Here is a 19,038-nt window from a genome sequence, read left to right as displayed (position 1 = left end):
GTCTATATCTGGGGCCTTCCTATTTCCTCCTTCGTTTATTACACTCACCGAGTAGGGACCAGCGTTGTACTGTTTGTTGATGAGACGTCTATTTCAGCGAGTTTCGCGTACGTATTTGGCTCTGGTTGGTCTAGCTCTTTCTAATAATGCTGGTGCCGTTGTTGCTGATCGCCTGGCAGCCTGGTGGACCCGGGAAAGCGTATAAAATTGAAGTGAAATGAAAACGGGCCTACAGTAATACCGCAAGTGCACGGTCGTCAGTTGTAGCTCGTGCAAGTACGGGTCGATCCACAGAGATTGGGAGTGTTTGGAGTTTCTAGCTATTTGGGCTCTAAATTGCTATTGGGCTTCTAATTGTGCTTTGGGCTTAGTGGGTTTTTGGATTGACTGTGAACTTATGGGCTTTTGGTCTTTTGAATTGCACTAGGCCTTGGGCTAACAGTGACTGTGAATTGGGCTTTAGCTTTTCACCTGGGCTTTGATTAAGTCCACAGTGGGCTTTTGTAATGAATCTGGGCTTCAGCAGTAGCAGAAGCAGTGCACAGCAGTAACAGAAGCAGTGCACAGCAGCAGCAACAGCAACAGCAAGTAGTAGCAGCAGCAGTGCAAAGGGCAGGTGCTCAGCAGGGAAAGGGAGAGCAGGAGCTGTGCAGGCAGACAAGGTAAAGCAGGCTCTAGGCAGACAGGGCACTAAATCACACAGGGCCAAGGATGGCATTTACAATGACAGGTACAAAGAAAAAGTGACAATGGTATATACATGGAAGCAACACAGGGCAAAAGGAGGAAAATTTACAATGGCAAAAGCAAACAGCACAAAAGTATTATGAGAAGGTGACAGAACAATGAAACTACAAGCAGAGAACAATGGAACCAAGGCCTAAGCCAAGAGCAGGGGTGACAGTGCACTGACTTCAGTGGACAGCAAAATGTGAAGTGCAAAAAAAAAGGTTAAGTTGCAAGTGACTGTGAAAACAAAATGTGGGTTAAGCTAAGGCTTTGAATCCACCCTTGTGTCCTATCCAAACAATGTGATCCTAGGTTGAGTTGAAAATCCTATGCATACATCTAGAATGGGAGGAAAACTAATTTGCTCACTAGTTTGCCCCTAGCATTGACTGTCTTTTGACAGAACAATCAATCACAGGCACTATGAGCATCAATCTCTTCCCATTGCTCAATCAACACACTGCACTAAGGCTCTAACCTAGCATTCCACTATCTAACAGTCCACTAAAGCTTCATCTGAGCCTCAGCAGTGAACTCAGAACATAATTAACATTAAAATGGAACTAAACATGATCATGTGAAATAACATTGCATTTAAACAACTAAACAGTGAATGAAAATTGCAAATGAAGAACCCTAAAAATTAACAGTGAAATTGACATTGAGAATTAACCCAATTAGGGGGTATCTCGGCTAACCAAGAACAACATTTAACATCCTACATCACTTCCCTTTTATATCTTACAACAAATTACAAAACCCTAATTCGAAACCCTAATTTTTTGGGGAAAATCAAATTCTCTCACCAATTTCCTGAATTGAGCTCGACCCGTGCTTTGGGTATGTCCCCTCTGCTCTTCTGAAGCTTTTCCTGCCCTCAATTTTGTCTTCTCCTCGCTGTTGGTGAAACCCTAGCTCGAGATTTCTTGTCAAACCCACACCTAGGGTTCAGAGATGTGAATTTGGAAAGAAGTCTAGGCTAGGGAGAGATGTCGTGGTGTAGGTGGAAGTGGTGAAGCTCGAGGTGGAGGAAGAGAGCAGCTCTGCCATGGTCGGGGAAAGGGATTTGCAGGCTCTGCAAATTTTGGGAAGAAGGGGAAGAAGAGCTCGAGAGAAGAATGGGTTAGGGGCTGTTTGTTTTGGTGTATAAGGGTTCGGTTGCTAGGGTGTTGAGCGGAATCATCTGAAATTGATGCGCAGCGAGGAGATCCGTTGGATAATCACTTACTAATTAAATCGAACGTCACGATGTAAACAAGCTCTGAGCGACCGTTAGATTTAGTGATACAACAAACCTGACGGCACCAGATGGGGTTAGGTGTTGTAGTGTTGGTCAGATGCATCGAAATCTGATGCACGATGACGCAGCGACCGTTGGATGATGGAATGGATCCAATCTTACGGTTAAGAAGGAAAACGGGTTTGGGTATTGAATTTTGGGTTTAGGATATGGGTTTGGGTTTAGGAATTGGATTTGGGATTAGGTAATCTTGAGCCCACTTCTTCTTTAAGAACAATTTCTTCCTTTTTAAGCCCATTTTCATCCTTGAGTCTTCCATACCGCGTTCTGCACTTCTTTTCCGCTAGAGTTTCCTCCGGCTTTTTCCCGTGTCTTTGCTCTTTTCGCTCCGCTATTCATCCAAACTTTATTTGGTACCTAAAAATGCAAAATTAATTAACAAAAAGATTTATTCTTGAAAACAATGAAAATACAGAATATGGGTTAAAATGGAGAATTAGAGCACAAAAGATGAGTTAAATTCCAAGAAAAATATATAGAAATATGCACTTTTTAGCACTCATCACAGCCTCATGAAGCTCAGAGAATGTCTGGAAACACAGGTTCTCTATAAAGGCGTGGTAAATGAGAGCCATACCGTTGATGCATGAATTCACCAGTTGTTGCTCGGTCACGTTTGGGTCATGACAGTCTAGTGCTTGAACCCTGAATCTCTTAACAAAATCATTTGGATGTTCGTTGTCCCATTGGTACATCCTTCCTAGGTCCGAGAAGGTAACTTGTTCAGACACAAAGAAGTACTTCTTGTAAAATGCGGTAACCATGCCACCTCAGTTGGGGATGTTGTTTGGCGCGATGTTGTTGTACCATGTGTACTCTCTTCCGATAAGCGATTTCAAAAACTCCCTCAGACGAAGAACGTGATTGTATTCATGTTCTCCTAGGGACTCCAAGAAGCGAGAGACATGCTCACGTGCATTTCCGGTGCCATCGTACATGGTGAATTGAGGAGAGGAGTATCCTCTTGGAAGAGGAATTCATTGTATTTCAGGTGGGTAAGGAGGTTGATGCTGATGCATGTCTATTTCATCATTCTTAATTCGATTCCGGAGAAGTTGTTCCACATCCTCTCGTGTGAAAAAATTGGATGGCTGACTTCTTTCCGATGGGGTTCTGGCACGAATATCCTCGTCCGCGGAGACGCGTTCCGCCGAGGTGCTAGCGTCGGGGGTGTTGGAGGCGTTTCTAATCGGCTCTGGAGGGCGTGACTCACGAGGCAGCCGCTCTGTCAGGGCTTTGAGAAAGACGAGTACTTCTTTCTGTGTCGAAACCATATCCGCCTGGGCTTTAGAGAGAACATCATGCCATTCCATCAAATCAGCGATGGTGATATAGGGTCGGCTTCCTCTGGTTCCTCCGGTTTCTCGTCATGTTGGTGGGGTAGTTGGAATCTTAGTGACGGTTGGAGGTGCCATGTTTGACGAAGCGTTAGGAGCGGTAGCGCAGCTCTGGCCCTGGTGACTGGTGGCGTAACGCCTGAAGGAGCGCTTTCAGTACTGCCAGGATTAGGAAGTTGCGCAGGGATATTAGAGGCGGCAGCGGCTCTGGCCCTGGTGATCGGCGGTGTTACACCTGAAGGAGTGCTTTCGGTGTTACTGGGATCATTAGTTGGCATAGTGATGCTGTTAGAAGTAGCGCTAACACCAGGGACCGATTCTGCGTTGGTGTTATCGGCAGCTGATCCGTCTCTGAGTTCCACCATGTTGGAGTTTGGAAGTGAAAGGTGATATCGGAAATTTGGAAATCGATATTGAAACCGAGAGACTGATCTCCCACTATGGTCGCCAATTGTTTGAGAGTGAAAACAGCTTCTGCTGGTTTCGGTAATTTCGTGTGACGTGGGTGAGAAACAAGTCTAAACCCTAAACAATGTACTGCAAGGGAGTACTTTAGGTTCGAGAGATCAATATGTACAAGTCCAGCCTAAACCAAGAAATGGCCGTTCTAGACTTGCTTCGGTCACAAAGTGGAGGAGAAGGGTTGGTTTTGGGGAGGGAAGCGAAGAGAGTGTTGAGACCAGAATAGTTGATTCTGGAAGAGTAGTTGTTTTGACTTGTATCAGAAAGCGTAAGCCAACAGATGGGAAAGCTAACAGGTGATTTCTGAGTGTTGTATGCTCCTGACGAAAACTTGTTTTCGGTGGAAATAGGTAATGCCTATTTATACAAGTCGAAGTGAAATGTACTCTGGTCTCATTAAGAAATGGAAAACAGGTGAGTAAATGGGAGGAGGTGGTAACCGGTAACGCCTGGAATTGATGTTCCATAAAAGAAATAGTTTCACCATTACTCCCTGTATTTACTAACCGCTTCATCCTCATGACACTTTCTTATAACGGGCGTAGTGTACGCCGCACGCTGTAAACCGCCAAACCAATACCCAATGAGCATCCCCCAGTTTGTGACATGCGTTGATGTCTCGAGTGTTTTCATGGAAAAGATGTAACATGTTGTTGTTGTCTGGAAAGTTGAACTTGGGATACTTGCCGGCTTGGTGGTGACCTTCGACGGTCGAGATTTTGCATCTTAAGAGGAAAGGTAGCCGTTGATTATTGCAACCCTTCGTTTGGTATCCAGTGGCATAAAGCATGATCAGTATGGATTTAATATGGCCTAGTTTAGGCGCGGCCAAAAGTTAGGGTTTTGGCTTTGTTTAGGCGCGACCAAACTAGGGCCAAAGGTTTCCATGCGTGGTTCGGCCACCTTGGACGGCTAGGATTTGCATCTAGGATGTAAGGGTAGTCGTTGATCGTCGCACGCCTTCGTTTTGGTAGCCGCGTCGGGAAGGCCGGCATGGTATGGCGCGGCAAGGTGGCATGGCATGCCATTGGAACATGTGGCATGGCATGCCTTGGCGCGTTTTGGCATGGCCAAAACTAGGGTTTTGGGCCAAAGGTTACCATGCGTTGTTTGGCCACCTTGGACGGATAGGATTTGCATCTAGGATGGAAGGGTGGCCGTTGATCGTCAGACGCCTTTGTTTTGGTAGCCGCATAGGGAAGGCCGGCATGGTATGGCGCGACAAGGTGGTTGGCATGCCATTGGCACATGTGACATGGTATGCCTTGGCGCGGTTTGGCGTGGCCAAAACTAGAGTTTTGGGCCAAAGGTTACCATGTGTGGTTCGGCGACCTTGGACGGCTAGGATTTCCATCTAGGATGTAAGGGTAGTCGTTGATCGTCGAACGCCTTCGTTTGGGTAGCCGCGTAGGGAAGGCCGGCATGGTATGGCGCGGCAAGGTGGTTGGCATGCCATTGGCACATGTGGCATGGCATGCCTTGGCGCGGTTTGGCGTTTCCAAAACTAGGGTTTTGGTCCAAAGGTTACCATGCGTTGTTTGGCGACCTTGGACGGCTGATATTTGCATCTAGGATGGAAGGGTGGTCGTTGATCGTCGCACGCCTTTGTTTTGGTAGCAGCATATGGAAGGCTGGCATGGTATGTTGCGACAAGGTGGTTGGCATGCCATTGGCACATGTGGAATGGCATGCCTTGGCGCGGTTTGACGTGGACAAAACTAGAGTTTTGGGCCAAAGGTTACCATGCGTGGTTTGGCGACCTTGGACGGCTAGGATTTGCATCTAGGATGGAAGGGTGGTCGTTGATCGTCGCACACCTTCGTTTTGGTAGCCGCGTAGGGAAGGCCGGCATGGTATGGTACGGCAAGGTGGTTGGCATGCCATTGACACATGTGGCATGGCATGCCTTGGCGCGGTTTGGCGTGGCCAAAACTAGGGTTTTGGGCCAAAGGTTACCATGCGTTATTTGGCGACCTTGGACGTATAGGATTTGCATCGAGGATGGAAGGGTGGTCGTTGATCGTCGCACGCCTTCGTTTTGGTAGACGCATAGAGAAGGCCACCATGGTGTGGCCAAGGAAAATGGCGCGGATGGCTTACATAGTGGAGCCAAGGGTTTGGAACGGACGGCTTGGCATGGTGGGGCCAAGGAAAGGTGCGGTTGGCTTGGCATGGTGGGGCCAAGGGTTTGGCATGCCATTGGCGCATGGTGCGGCTAGCATGGTTGGGGCCAAGGTAAGGTGCGGTTGGCTTGGCATGGTGGGGCCAAGGGTTTGGCATGCCATTGGCGCATGGGGAGGCTAGCACAATTTTCCATTGGCACAGTGGTGCGGCTAGCATGGTTGGCATGCCTTGGCGCGAAGATGTGGCTGGCATGGTTTGCTATTGGCATAGTGGTGCGGCTGACATGGTTGGCATTCCTAGGCGCGTAGATGTGGCTAGCATGAGTTTCCATTGGCACAGTGGTGCGGATGGCATGGTTGGCATGCCTTTGCGCGGAGATGTGGCTGGCATGGTTTTCCATTGGCACAGTGGTGCGGCTTGCATGGTTGGCATGCCTTGGCGCGGATGTGTGGCTGGCATGGTTTTCCATTGGCACAGTGGTGCGGCTGGCATGGTTGGCATGCCTTTCCGCGGAGATGTGTCTGGCATGGTTTTCCATTGGAAAAGTGGTGCGGCTGGCATGGTTTACAAGCCTTGGCACGGTAGCATGAGAATCAGGGTTTGGCATAGATGATGTCGGTCAATGTTAAGGGTTCTGCTGTGGAACATGACACAAAAAAAAAAGATACCTTGGTAATTCTTACGTAGGCATGCTGATCGATTCAATAAATGTGGTAATAGTCATAGTGACGTCATGTCAGATGTGCGGTTTTACAATTTTAACCCTAGGCTAAAAACCATCATCAACACCCATAGAAATACCCAAGAGTTTTTTTCCCGTCTTTGATAAATCAAGGTTAACATGAACCAATTGATAAGCCGGTCTTATATTCCGAAGAACATCCTAGTATTATCAATCACCTCACAATAATCTTAATCGACTAGCGAAACAAGATATTGTGGAATCACAAACACTGAGATGAAAGTGTTTGTGGTTACTTTTTATCTTGCCTATCAGAGATATTAATCTCGAGCCAATTATTCCAATTGTACTCAACACAATAGAAACAACAAGATCAGATCACGCAGCTACATAGAAAATAGTTGGATCTGGCTTCACAATCCCAATGAAGTCTTCAAGTCGTTAACCTATAGGGTCTCGAGAGAAACCTAAGGTTAAAGGAGAATCGACTCTAGTTTATGCAACTAGTAACACACAGAAGTGTGGGGATTAGGTTTCCCAATTGCTAGAATTATCCTTTATATAGTTTTCAAATCAGGGTTTGCAATCCAAGTTACCTTGGTAACAAAGCATTCAATATTCACCGTTAGATGAAAAACCTGATTCAACCAAGCTAATATCTTTCAACCGTTAGATCGAACTTAGCTTGTTACACACAAATGAAATGTACCCTCATTTAGGTTTATGTAGCCGTACCTAAACTTGTACACCATGTTGACTCAACAATAGTTAATCAAGGTTAGCCATATGATCACTCTCATATCAACCTTGTTCATCTTAAGCATAACTAGTTCAAATGACTCAAATGAAACTAGTTAAAGGGTTGTTCAATTGCTATATTCTCATAGAAGTATACAAGAACACAATTGAAAAAAAATCGGTTAAATTCACTCGAATCAATTCATGAACATAATATCCACGGTTTGCAAAGATTGCATACCTTATTTTATAAATGTTTATGTTCATGAACATACCCGATTTTAGAACTTTAACCTTCAAGTATGCAAACAAGTACGCATACTTGAAATACCCGGACCAAGATTGGGTTTCGCCAGTAAGAAAACGGGTACGCGTAGTTCCAATCCCAGAAGAAATATTCAGACATGAACCTTACGCCAGTACGCGAACGGGTGCGTATACTTAGATTCCCAGATTTCTCAACCCAACAGGTACGCGTACGGGTACGCATACTATGGTTCCCGAACATGGATTACATATGTACAAGAGTACACAACATGACATATCCAATAATGGTTAAATGTTCTAAACTCTTATTTCAATCATTGAAACTTTCTTAGAGGATGACAATAGCCGTTTTCACACACTATTAGCATCTAAGCAATTTTCAATTTATTGAAATAATCATAACGAAACATTCCAAGTATACATCAAATGATTGTATCACATAAACCATGTAAGATGTTACTCGTCAATTTTCACATGATCATCTTTTGACTTGCGTCAAGAATATAAGATGAACTTGGTCAAAGGGAAAGCTTTTCCAACACATATTCTGAGAAATATTTAAGCGAGTTAAACTCAGCTCGAAATCTCAAATGTGTATAATAGAAAACTATATCGTAACACGACTTATGTATAAATATAGGAGATAGAGTAGAAATAGAATTTCCAAGTGATAGATGAGTTTCAGTATCCACATACCTTTTGTTGATGAAGTTTCACAAGCTCTCCTTAGTAGTTCTTCATCTTCAAATGATGAACGTCGTGAAGTCTAAGGCTCAACTACACAATTATGTCCTAGTCCGAGACATATATGAGTAGACTAGAAATCAAGACTTATAGTTTTGATCACTAATATTGACAAACATGCTTGAGATAGCAACGCATGTGAGTTCGACCGAGCAGTGCTCTAACAATCTCCCCCTTTGTCAATTTTAGTGACAATACTATCAATACATATGGATTACAAAATAAACAAAACTTTGTAGCTTTTCATCCAAATGCTTGATCTCCTTGGCATCTTCAACACGACTCGAAATATTCATCACTTCCAAGTACTCCATGATTCTAAATTTGTTTAACTCAGCATCATAGTGGTTGAAGATCCGTAGTGATAACAACGAGAAAACAAATGCTCTCAATCATTGTTATACAATGTCATAGTATTACCACACAACATCAAAGTTCAATTGTATCACAACTTTGACAACAATACTATGGTGATATGTATCACTCCCCCTTAGCCAATACTTCATCTCGACATGAAAACCACTTCCCCTTACATAATGATCCGTAAACCATATGTATTAGTAGTATGAAACTACATATTAATTCCCCCTTTTTTGTAAATATAAATTGGAAAAGGTACGAAAACTAGTGGGATCCTCATGAAATTTTCATAGAGATAATTCATGACCAAAAGGGAATAATATACCAACTTATTAAGATGCAATCATATAGCCGAAGCTAAATGCATTCATCATGGAGTTTATAAATATACAAGATAACTCCTACAATATTCCACAACCGCATTCCCCATAAAAATTTGGAAATTAAGCACAAGTTCAAAAATAACTCTCTCCCATAAAATGTCATTTCCGAAAGAACAACAAGTGCGACCTTACTTTTACGAGAAAAGAAGGATTTATTTGGACATAATCAAATCACATGAAAACATGAATTTGTATCCAAAAGTCACAATTTAATTAGCCACAAAAATGATCAATTCAATTGGCCATGCTCAACATAAGAGAACTTACGGAGCAACACAGTATATGCATAAAGATGTGGATCAGGTAAAGACCAATACTTCGGAATAAAAAAAGATTCATTCTATTTCTCATCACTATTTGCAGAATGACATATCATAGACTTAATCTTTGTAAACAAAAGTTCATCCTTTCTTCCATCAAAATAATGATATAAAAGGCTTAACTTTTGTATTCAAAAGTTCATTCTATCCTTTATCAATACCTTCATACCGACATAATAGAGATAACTTTTGAACAAGTATGGGACAATCAAGGTTTACGGACGTAAACAACATATCCCATTACAATTTGCAATATATAAAACCATAAAGATTAATACTGCAAAAATCATCTTCCAAATAACTTAGAATATAAATAAATAAATCTAAAAACATTGAAGATGAAAATGTTGGACATAGCTATGTGTACTCACAATAATGTCTATTCCAAACCCTAGTTATCCTTCTTAAAAACACAAGAATAAAATTCTCGTAAGAAGTTTCCTAGAAATAATCAAAAACAACTCTAAAAATACAGAGAAACCACAAACGATAATTAGAGTTCCGGTACGGAGACTTCACTGGTTCCAAGACCTTCAAGCTTGTGACAGATGGAATTAACCGTATCTTCAGACACAACATTGAGATGACCCTTAAGTCGTGTCTTCATTAGAGTAAGATCGGAGTTGACTTCTATCAAATCAGTTCTTAACACATCTAAATCTTTCAGAGTGTTAACAAGCAGCAACTTTGCATCATTAAACTGATTGATAAAGTTTTGAACAACTTCATTAAAAATCTCTTCATCATCCTCAATATCAGAAGAGTTATTAGGAGATTGAGAATACGTGTCATCAACTTCCACGAGAGTTCCTTTCTCCTCCTCTTTGAGTGTGATACCAAAACCCTTATCAAGAAAACCTCTTGGAAAAATACAAGTTCCCGAGGGTGATGCCATTCTTGACAGAAAAAGTAGCCTGGAGTATGCGTAAGTATCAAAAGTTGGGTATGGTAGTTAAATGGTTTCACAGAAACCCAGAGGTTAGGGTTTCCAAAGTCGGTTAGTGACATGTAACAAGGATACCCGTACGAACACAAACTTGGCCCATTATTCATAAAAGACTCAAAACGAGAAATACTCAATTAAGAAGACTATTTAGTGATAATGTTTGCCTATGTGAGAAAGCTCACAGATCTTAGCTCAATAAAAATTGTATTCTTACAAGAGAACAATTTTAGAACAAGACTGGAAATTTTGACACAGCAAAAATATTTAAGATTAAGAAAACAACGATTTGTCAAAAACAAAACACAAATACTTAAGCAGAAATGTTTGTGAATGATCATCCAGCTAAGAACGATAAGAGAATATCATAGAGAATCAGAGAAACATTTTTCCATCAAGTATACCTGAATATATCTCACTCTGTCAGGATTTTTCTTGAGAGTGAGGTTTCAACCTTGTGATTAATTAGCACAAGTATGAGCCTTGAGCTCATCAAATAAATGTTGTTTCCGGTTAAACCTATTTTTCCTGATCTTTGGAGGAAAACCATTATGATGTGAAAAGTTATCATAAAATTTACTATCATCAAAATATGAAGCATAGTGTTGATTCTTACCTGAAGAATTTCGACCAGAGGAAATTGCCAGCCTGTTGATAATATCTTTATATTCTTCAATTATCCTTTTTAGGTTGCCTTCCATTTCTTCATTGCTTCCTTCTTCTGGTACCTTTTTCACATCATGAACAACAAAATCTCCCTTTTTAATTGAAGAATATCCATGAGTTCTTCTTCGACGAAATGGTTTAGGAAGACTGTTTCTCATTTGAACATTTGAGGAACACATTGAACTGACTTTCCTGGTGGGGTACACAGGGTAAGTACTAAAACCAAAAACTTTAGACATACGAATGTCAGTTACACCTTTAAGAATTAAATATAAGGTGTGTTGAAGACGAATAATAGAATTGTCATTCAACCTAGAATTTCTCTTTTGTTCACCAAGCCCTTTTGAATCACAAAAGAGACACACTTTCTGATCACCTAAGTGATTAGACAGAACCTTCTTAACACCATTGTTGGGAGAATTCTTTCTTCCATGTGATGTGGACATTCCTTGATCAGAGGAAAACACAAGCACATCTTTTTCAACAGGAAGGGATTTCGATTTTGCTTCTGAACCAAATTTTTTTTCAGTTAAATCAGAAGCAGTTGGTATAGTGGACTCTTTGGAACATTCTTGAATAGAGAGTTTACTCAAAAGAAGTTCAATTTCCAAAGAATCCTCTTTGAGTTTTGCCTCACGCAAGGTCTGTGAAGGACAGACAGAAGATTTTTCTCACGTAGGATTTTTAGAAGAGAGTCACACTCATTTACCATACCAACAAGAACATTGACTTTGTGTTTCAACCGATTGACATCATCAGCCTAGATTCTAACAATCTTTAGAATCATTACAGTCTCCTTGGATGCATTCCTTTCAACTTCAGAGTCAGACTTGATAGTAAGGTAGTCAGGGTAACACTTTTCAATGTCTGTCTGTTTCATTGGAACACTGGGTTCATCTATATTCGAGATTGACAAATATTTCTCTTTGATTGATTTCATAGAAACAAAGCTTTTATTTTTGGCAATGCGTTTATCAGAGATAACACTTCTGTCCATATCAAATCGCTACAAACACAGACTTTTAAGGTCTTTAATATGTTTGCCTGCTCTAATACCAAATTGAAAATACGGGGGTACAACAACCACACCCAAAAATTCGTTTGGAAATCTGAGAGAACTTACTCTAATATACTTTCTATAGTTACAACTAGACAGTCAGACTCAATCTAGAGAAAAGTTTATATCTCTATCTCTCAATTCAATCTGCAATTAGCAAATAGAAAATTGCGAGCCTGATTGAATATAAGAGAAGTAAACTTGAACGGTAACAAAGACCAATGTTCAAGGATCAATCAATCTCAATCAACAATCAAAGGTTGGATTTCCTAATTGATCGATACAATGCACAACCTGTGATATTTCAATTATATAACAAAATATAATGCAGAAAAGAAATAACACAGAAACCAGAATTTTGTTAACGAGGAAAACCGCAAATGCAGAAAAACCCCGGGACCTAGTCCATCTTTGAACACCACACTGTATTAAGCCGCTATAGACACTATCCTACTACCAATGAACTTCAGACTGGACTGTATTTGAACCCTAATCAATCTCACACTGATTCAAGGTACAGTTACGTTCCTTACGTCTCTGATCCCAGCTGGATACTACGCACTTGATTCCCTTAGCTGATCTCACCCATAACCAAGAGTTGCTACGACCCAAAGTCGAAGACTTGATAAACAAATCTATCTCACACAGAAAAGTATATAGAATGAATAAATATGTCTCCCACAGAAAATACCCAAGAGTTTTTGTTCCGTCTTTTGATAAATCAAGGTGAACAGGTTCCAATTGATAAACCAGTCTTACATTCCCGAGGAACAACCTAGTATTATCAATCACCTCACAATAATCCTAATCTACTAGCGAAACAAAATATTATGGAATCATAAACGATGAGACGAAGGTGTTTGTGATTACTTTTTATCTTTCCTACCGGAGATATTAATCTCGAGCCAATTATTCCAATTGTACTCAACATGATAGAAACAACAAGATCATATCATGCAACTTGAGAGAAAATCATTGGGTTTGGCTTCACAATCCCAATGAAGTCTTCAAGTCGTTAACCTACAGGGTCTCGAGAGAAACCTAAGGTTAAAGGAGAATTGACTCTATTTTATGCAACTGGTAACACACAGAAGTGTGGGGATTAGGTTTCCCAATTGCTAGAATTATCCTTTATATAGTTTCAAATCAGGGTTTGCAGTCCAAGTGACCTTGGTAACAAAGCATTCAATATTCACCGTTAGATGAAAAACCTGATTCAACCAAGCTAATATCTTTCAACCGTTAGATCGAACTTAGCTTGTTACACACAAATAAAATGTACCCTCATTTATGTTTATGTAACCGTACCTAAACGTGTACACCATGTTGACTCAACAATAGTTAACCGAGGTTAGCCATATGATCACTCTCATATCAACCTTGTTCATCTTAAGCATAACTAGTTCAAATGACTCAAATGAAACTAGTTAAAGGGTTGTTCAATTGCTATATTCTCATAGAAGTATACAAGAACACAATTGAAGAAAAATCGGTTTGATTCACTCGAATCAATCCATGAACATAATATCCACGGTTTGCAAAGATTGCATACCTTATTTTATAAATGTTTATTTTCATGAACATAACCGATTTTAGAACTTTAACCTTTAAGTATGCAAACGGGTATACATACTTGAAATACCCGGACCAAGATTGGGTTTCACCAGCATGCAAACGGGTACGTGTACTTCCAATCCCAGTAGAAATATTCGGGCATGAACCTTACACCAATATGCGAACGGGTGCGCATACTTAGGTTCCAGGATTTCTCAAGCCAACAGGTATGCGTACGGGTACGCATATTATGGTTCCTGGACATGGATTACATATGTGCAAGAGTACACAACATGACATATCCAATAATGGTTAAGTTTGCTAAACTCTTATTTAAATCATTGAAACTTTCTTAGAGGATGACAATAACCGTTTTCACACACTATTAGCATCAAAGCAATTTTCAAGTTATTGGAATAATCATAACGAAACATTCCAAGTCTACACCAAATGAATTCTTTTTTGACACGATCCGCGACCGGATTCGAACCTCTGACCTAACAACTTGAGAGTTCGACCCTAGCTAACTGAGATAGCCCCAGTTGGTTTACACCAAATGATTGTATCACAGAAACCATGTAAGATGTTACTCGTTAATTTTCACATGATCATCTTTTGACTTGCGTCAAGAATATAAGATGAACTTGGTCAAAGCGAAAGCTTTGCCAACACATATTCCGAGAAACATTTAAGCGAGTTAAACTCAGCTCGGAATCTCAAATGTGTAATATAGAAAACTATATCATAACACGACTTATGGCTCTATATAGGAGATAGAGTAGAAATAGACTTTCCAAGTGATAGATGAGTTTCAGTCTCCACATACCTTTTGTTGATGAAGTTTCACAAGCTCTCCTTAGTAGTTCTTCGTCTTCAAATGATGAACGCGTGAAGTCTAAGGCTCAACTACACAACTATGTCCTAGTCTGAGACATCTATAAGTAGATTAGAAATCAAGACTTATAGTTTTGATCACTAACGTTGACAAACATGCTTGAGATAGCAACGCATGCGAGTTCGACCGAGCAGTGCTCTAACAATGCCAACCACAAGACCACTTGGTGATTGGCAATAAGGTATCATTAATAAAAAATTTGAATAATGGTGTACACATAAGTTAATTCAAATAAAGTATAATTTTGAACAATTATGTAAACTAATCATAATTTTGAAATAAAGGTGAAAAAAATCTAAAGTTGAGTACATTTTCCGTTCCAATGTTGAACTTTCATTTGACAAACATCATGTGTTCAATGCTTAGTGGGAACTTTTGAGGAATTTTTGGGTGTCATAACTACCCTGCGCACATCCTAAAGTTGATGAATTCATATTAAAACCTACTAATTTAAACATTACCAAGTTTCGTATTTATATGAGAGTAAGAATATTACTAAATTCCCCGTATTAAACGAAGAGGGTGGATCCGTGGACAATATTATATGCACACTAACATACAAAACTCAAACGACAATGAATTTAAATCTAATATTTTGATAATACGTTTCTCTTATAAGACTCTACATTCTTACCAAAATTGAGCATAATTTGAGACCTATAACACAACCATTTATCCCTTTGAAAATCAGTCGTTGAAGTTTAATGGTTGAAATAGGATCTTCAAAAGGCGGAGGAAACATATAATATTTTCGATAAGTACACCACCAATAATTTAACAGATGCACGTCATGTAACAAACACTTATACAATAATCACACATTAAATAAAGGCAGTTATAACATAGGTTATTTCTAGCATTGACAAATAAGAACTGACATTATGCACTTCCCTCCAGTTTATAACGTCAAAGGATATGATGTTTCCTCATTTACACGTGATATCCATAGCGCGTGACCATAATGCATACCAATTTTGTTTAATAGCTTATTTTGAGTTGGATGAAACATTTTTTTGAAATGGTACATACATTTAAAGAAGAAAATCGGTGTGCTTTGATTGAGCAGTATGACAGAGGGGAGATGAACAGTCATCGTGACCGTGAGATCTGATATCTAAAATCATTTTTTCTAAATCTTTCATTATTTGTTTTTTCATAATCTAATCTGTTTTCCTATTTGTTTTAATGACCTTCCGTTTCACCGGTTTATGATCTAACTACCTAGATCGTTGATTCATGTGGATGAATCTTGTGCAAAAATAAGTTTTTCTGATCTTATTCCTTATTGATATTTGCACTATATTTTGCTTGATATCGGTTTTATGTGTAAGATATTCTTTTGGTTAATAAACTGGGTACTAATGTCTTGCTAATCGTTTGATTTGCAGGTGGATATTTTGTTGAACCAGTGGTGGCATTTGTAGCAGTGGTACTGGAGTTTCTCCCCTTCTGTAAAACAGTGGTGTTTGATTTCATCCTTGTCATAGTTTTATCTCTTTTGTTGATTCCCGGATAAACAGTGGTGTTTAGTGGACTATAGAGTTTGAAATTCTGATTTCCTGACTAATCCTTTCTCTTTCATTTACATTGTTCATCCACCATTACCCGTTCCTTTCTCCGTCTACTGTGGATCGGTCATAGGCTCACAATGACTCATTCCTGGAATACTTTCCTAACTTACACCCGTATGTTTAGGAAAAATTGGCTTGGAAGGTACTTTCCTTATTCGTCTCAAAGTGAAACCGATTATCTTTCTCCCTTATTCAAGGGTCAGTCAAACAACTCTTTTATTGTTAAGAAAGATATCAGTAATATCTCTATATTTGGATACAATAATGTTAACAAAAATAGTATGCTGATCTTTTTGTTCGATCCTGGTGTTTCCTATACTGCAACTACTACAAGAAAAAGAAAGCTAAATATCACCTGATTCAAGAAAATGGTGCTAAGGAGGTGGAGTTCAATCTATCCACATGCTGATTTTCAAGATGTGAACAAGAAAGAACTTGATTTATCGAAGAAGCAAAGAAGAATTGACATCAAGGAAATGGGTTTTTCATTACCCGGTATCAGTGGCATCAACTAAATACTTCAAATGTGTCCACAAGGATAAAATGTGCATGATAAATGTTTACCAAGTATTGATATATGATGTGAACTTGCAACAATTATATAGAAGTATGAAAATACCTGGGCTTGTAACTACTGAGCAAGAAGATGTAATCCGAAATGGGCTTGGCCCGTTAAACAATAAAAATGAGGAATTAGGTGAGAAATCGAGAAGACTGAATGAAGATAGGATTCTACTGCAATTTTCACAAGTACTCTCTCACAAATTTCACCCAAACCCTCAAAACTCTAGCCGTCAAATTTCTGCTGAAATTGTTGATCAATCCGGGAATCAATATATGGAAAACTCTGTACTGGGAATCAACTTAATGGGAATGATTTATAGCTATGGAGATGAAGCAGAAATGGAAGAAACTATTTCTCAGGTGATTGGCAATGCCATACCAATGGGGATTCAAAATAACTCTGCAAATCAGGTGCACAATCTATTTCAAATTCGAATTGATCTCAGCAGTATCTGTTTTTCGGGTTTCGATCAAATTATTTCTGTTGATTTGGTGTCTAATTGGGGTTTCTATGAAAATTTCCTAATAGTTACTTGCCTTCAGAATTTTCATCTTTCCAAAGCTACTTTTAAGATCTGTCTAATTTCTAGTTGTTCTAAAAATTATTTTTCCAATTCTACATATATAAGCTGCTTGCATGGAATGTTCAGGGCTACGGCCAAAAGAAAACTAGAAATCAACTTAGTGAGTTAATTAGGAGTAATAATTCGGGTTTCATATTCCTATCTGAAACTAAGTCGCACTTTAAAAAAATGCACAATCTCATTTACCCTCTTAAATATCCAAACTACAAAATCGTAAACCCTATTGGTTTGGCTGGGGGTCTATGTTTGTTATGGAAGGATGGTTTAACCCTAAAAATTACTAGTGAGAGTAAAAATGTTATCAATTGTACTTTGAAAATTGATGCTAGGTCTGATATTACTTATGTATCTTGTGTTTATGGTGAATTAGATGATGATATGAGAGCCCAGCAATGGATTTTATTAAATCTGCCATCACTGATTTGAATGCTTCTTGGCTTTTGTTGGGCGATTTGAATTTTATTATGGATGCTTGTGAAAAATCTGGCGGTAATAAGGTTAGTCAAACTCAGCTTGACAACAATAGGGATCTGATTGAGAGGGCTGGTCTATATGATTTACCATTCTCCGGTAATATTATGACCTTGTCTAATAGAAGACATGGTGCCGAGTTAATACAAGAGAGGCTAGATAGAGCCCTGGGCAATGATAGCTGGTTCAACTATTTCCCTAATTCTCATGTGTTTCATTTAGCTCCTATTGGCAGTGACCATAGTCCTATTCTAGTAACTACTGCTAGGAATAATTGTCCCACCAAAAAACCTAGAAAATTCAATAAGTGTTGGTTGAGAGATCCTCAATGTAAGGATATTGTGAGCAATCATTTGAGGACTAATATTTCTGGTTCTTATGCTTTTAAACACAAAACCTCTCTGTATAATGTTAAGAATGCTTTAAGTTTGTGGAATCACCAAACTTTTGGGAATATCCAGTCTCATAGTGGTAATATTAATAGAGAACTTGAACTTTTACATGCAGAAGGTGTGGTTGACAGTAATGATACTAGACTTATTGTTTTGCATGAGAAACTAGATTATTGGAATAAGATCCAAGCTGATTTTTATAGTCAAAGATCTAAAGACGATATGCTTAATTTTGATGATAAAAACTCTGCCTATTTTCATACTAGAGCGAATTATAGGAAGAGAAGATCTCAAATTGAATGTATCCAGGATAGCAATGGTACTTGGCTAACTGATAGGCACTTGATAGCACATAATCTGTTTTGCCATTTTGAAAGCATGAGTACATCTTCTAATCCTACTCTTTTGCCTGAATTTATGAATAATTTTAGTCCTTGTATTACTGAAATGGATAATCATATACTGCTTGCTATTGCCACATATGATGAAATAAAGAATGTTGTTTTTAAAATGAAACCATGGACCTCGTCAGGTCCGGATGGATTTCCTCCAGGTTTTATCAAAAAATGTGGGATGTTGTGGGTCAGGATATGGTAAATATGGTCCAAGCTTTTTGGCATTCTAAACATCTGTTGAAACAAAATAATCACAACTTCTTGTCTTTGATACCAAAAGTTCCTTGTCCTAAAATTGCTTCTGACTTCAGACCTATAAGTTTGTGTAATACATCCTATAAAATTATTTCAAAACTCATGGCTAACAGGCTAAAGCCTCTCTTGAATAAAATTATATCTCCTTTCCAAACAGCTTTCCTTCAGGGTAGAGTAATGACAGATAATATTGTCATTGCACATGAGCTGGTGGATACATTGAAAAAAAAAATTAAATCTAAAAA

This window comes from Papaver somniferum, chromosome 2, assembly GCF_003573695.1.
Source record: "Papaver somniferum cultivar HN1 chromosome 2, ASM357369v1, whole genome shotgun sequence".
Taxonomy (NCBI): domain Eukaryota; kingdom Viridiplantae; phylum Streptophyta; class Magnoliopsida; order Ranunculales; family Papaveraceae; genus Papaver; species Papaver somniferum.
Note: the sequence above shows the minus strand (reverse complement) of the source record.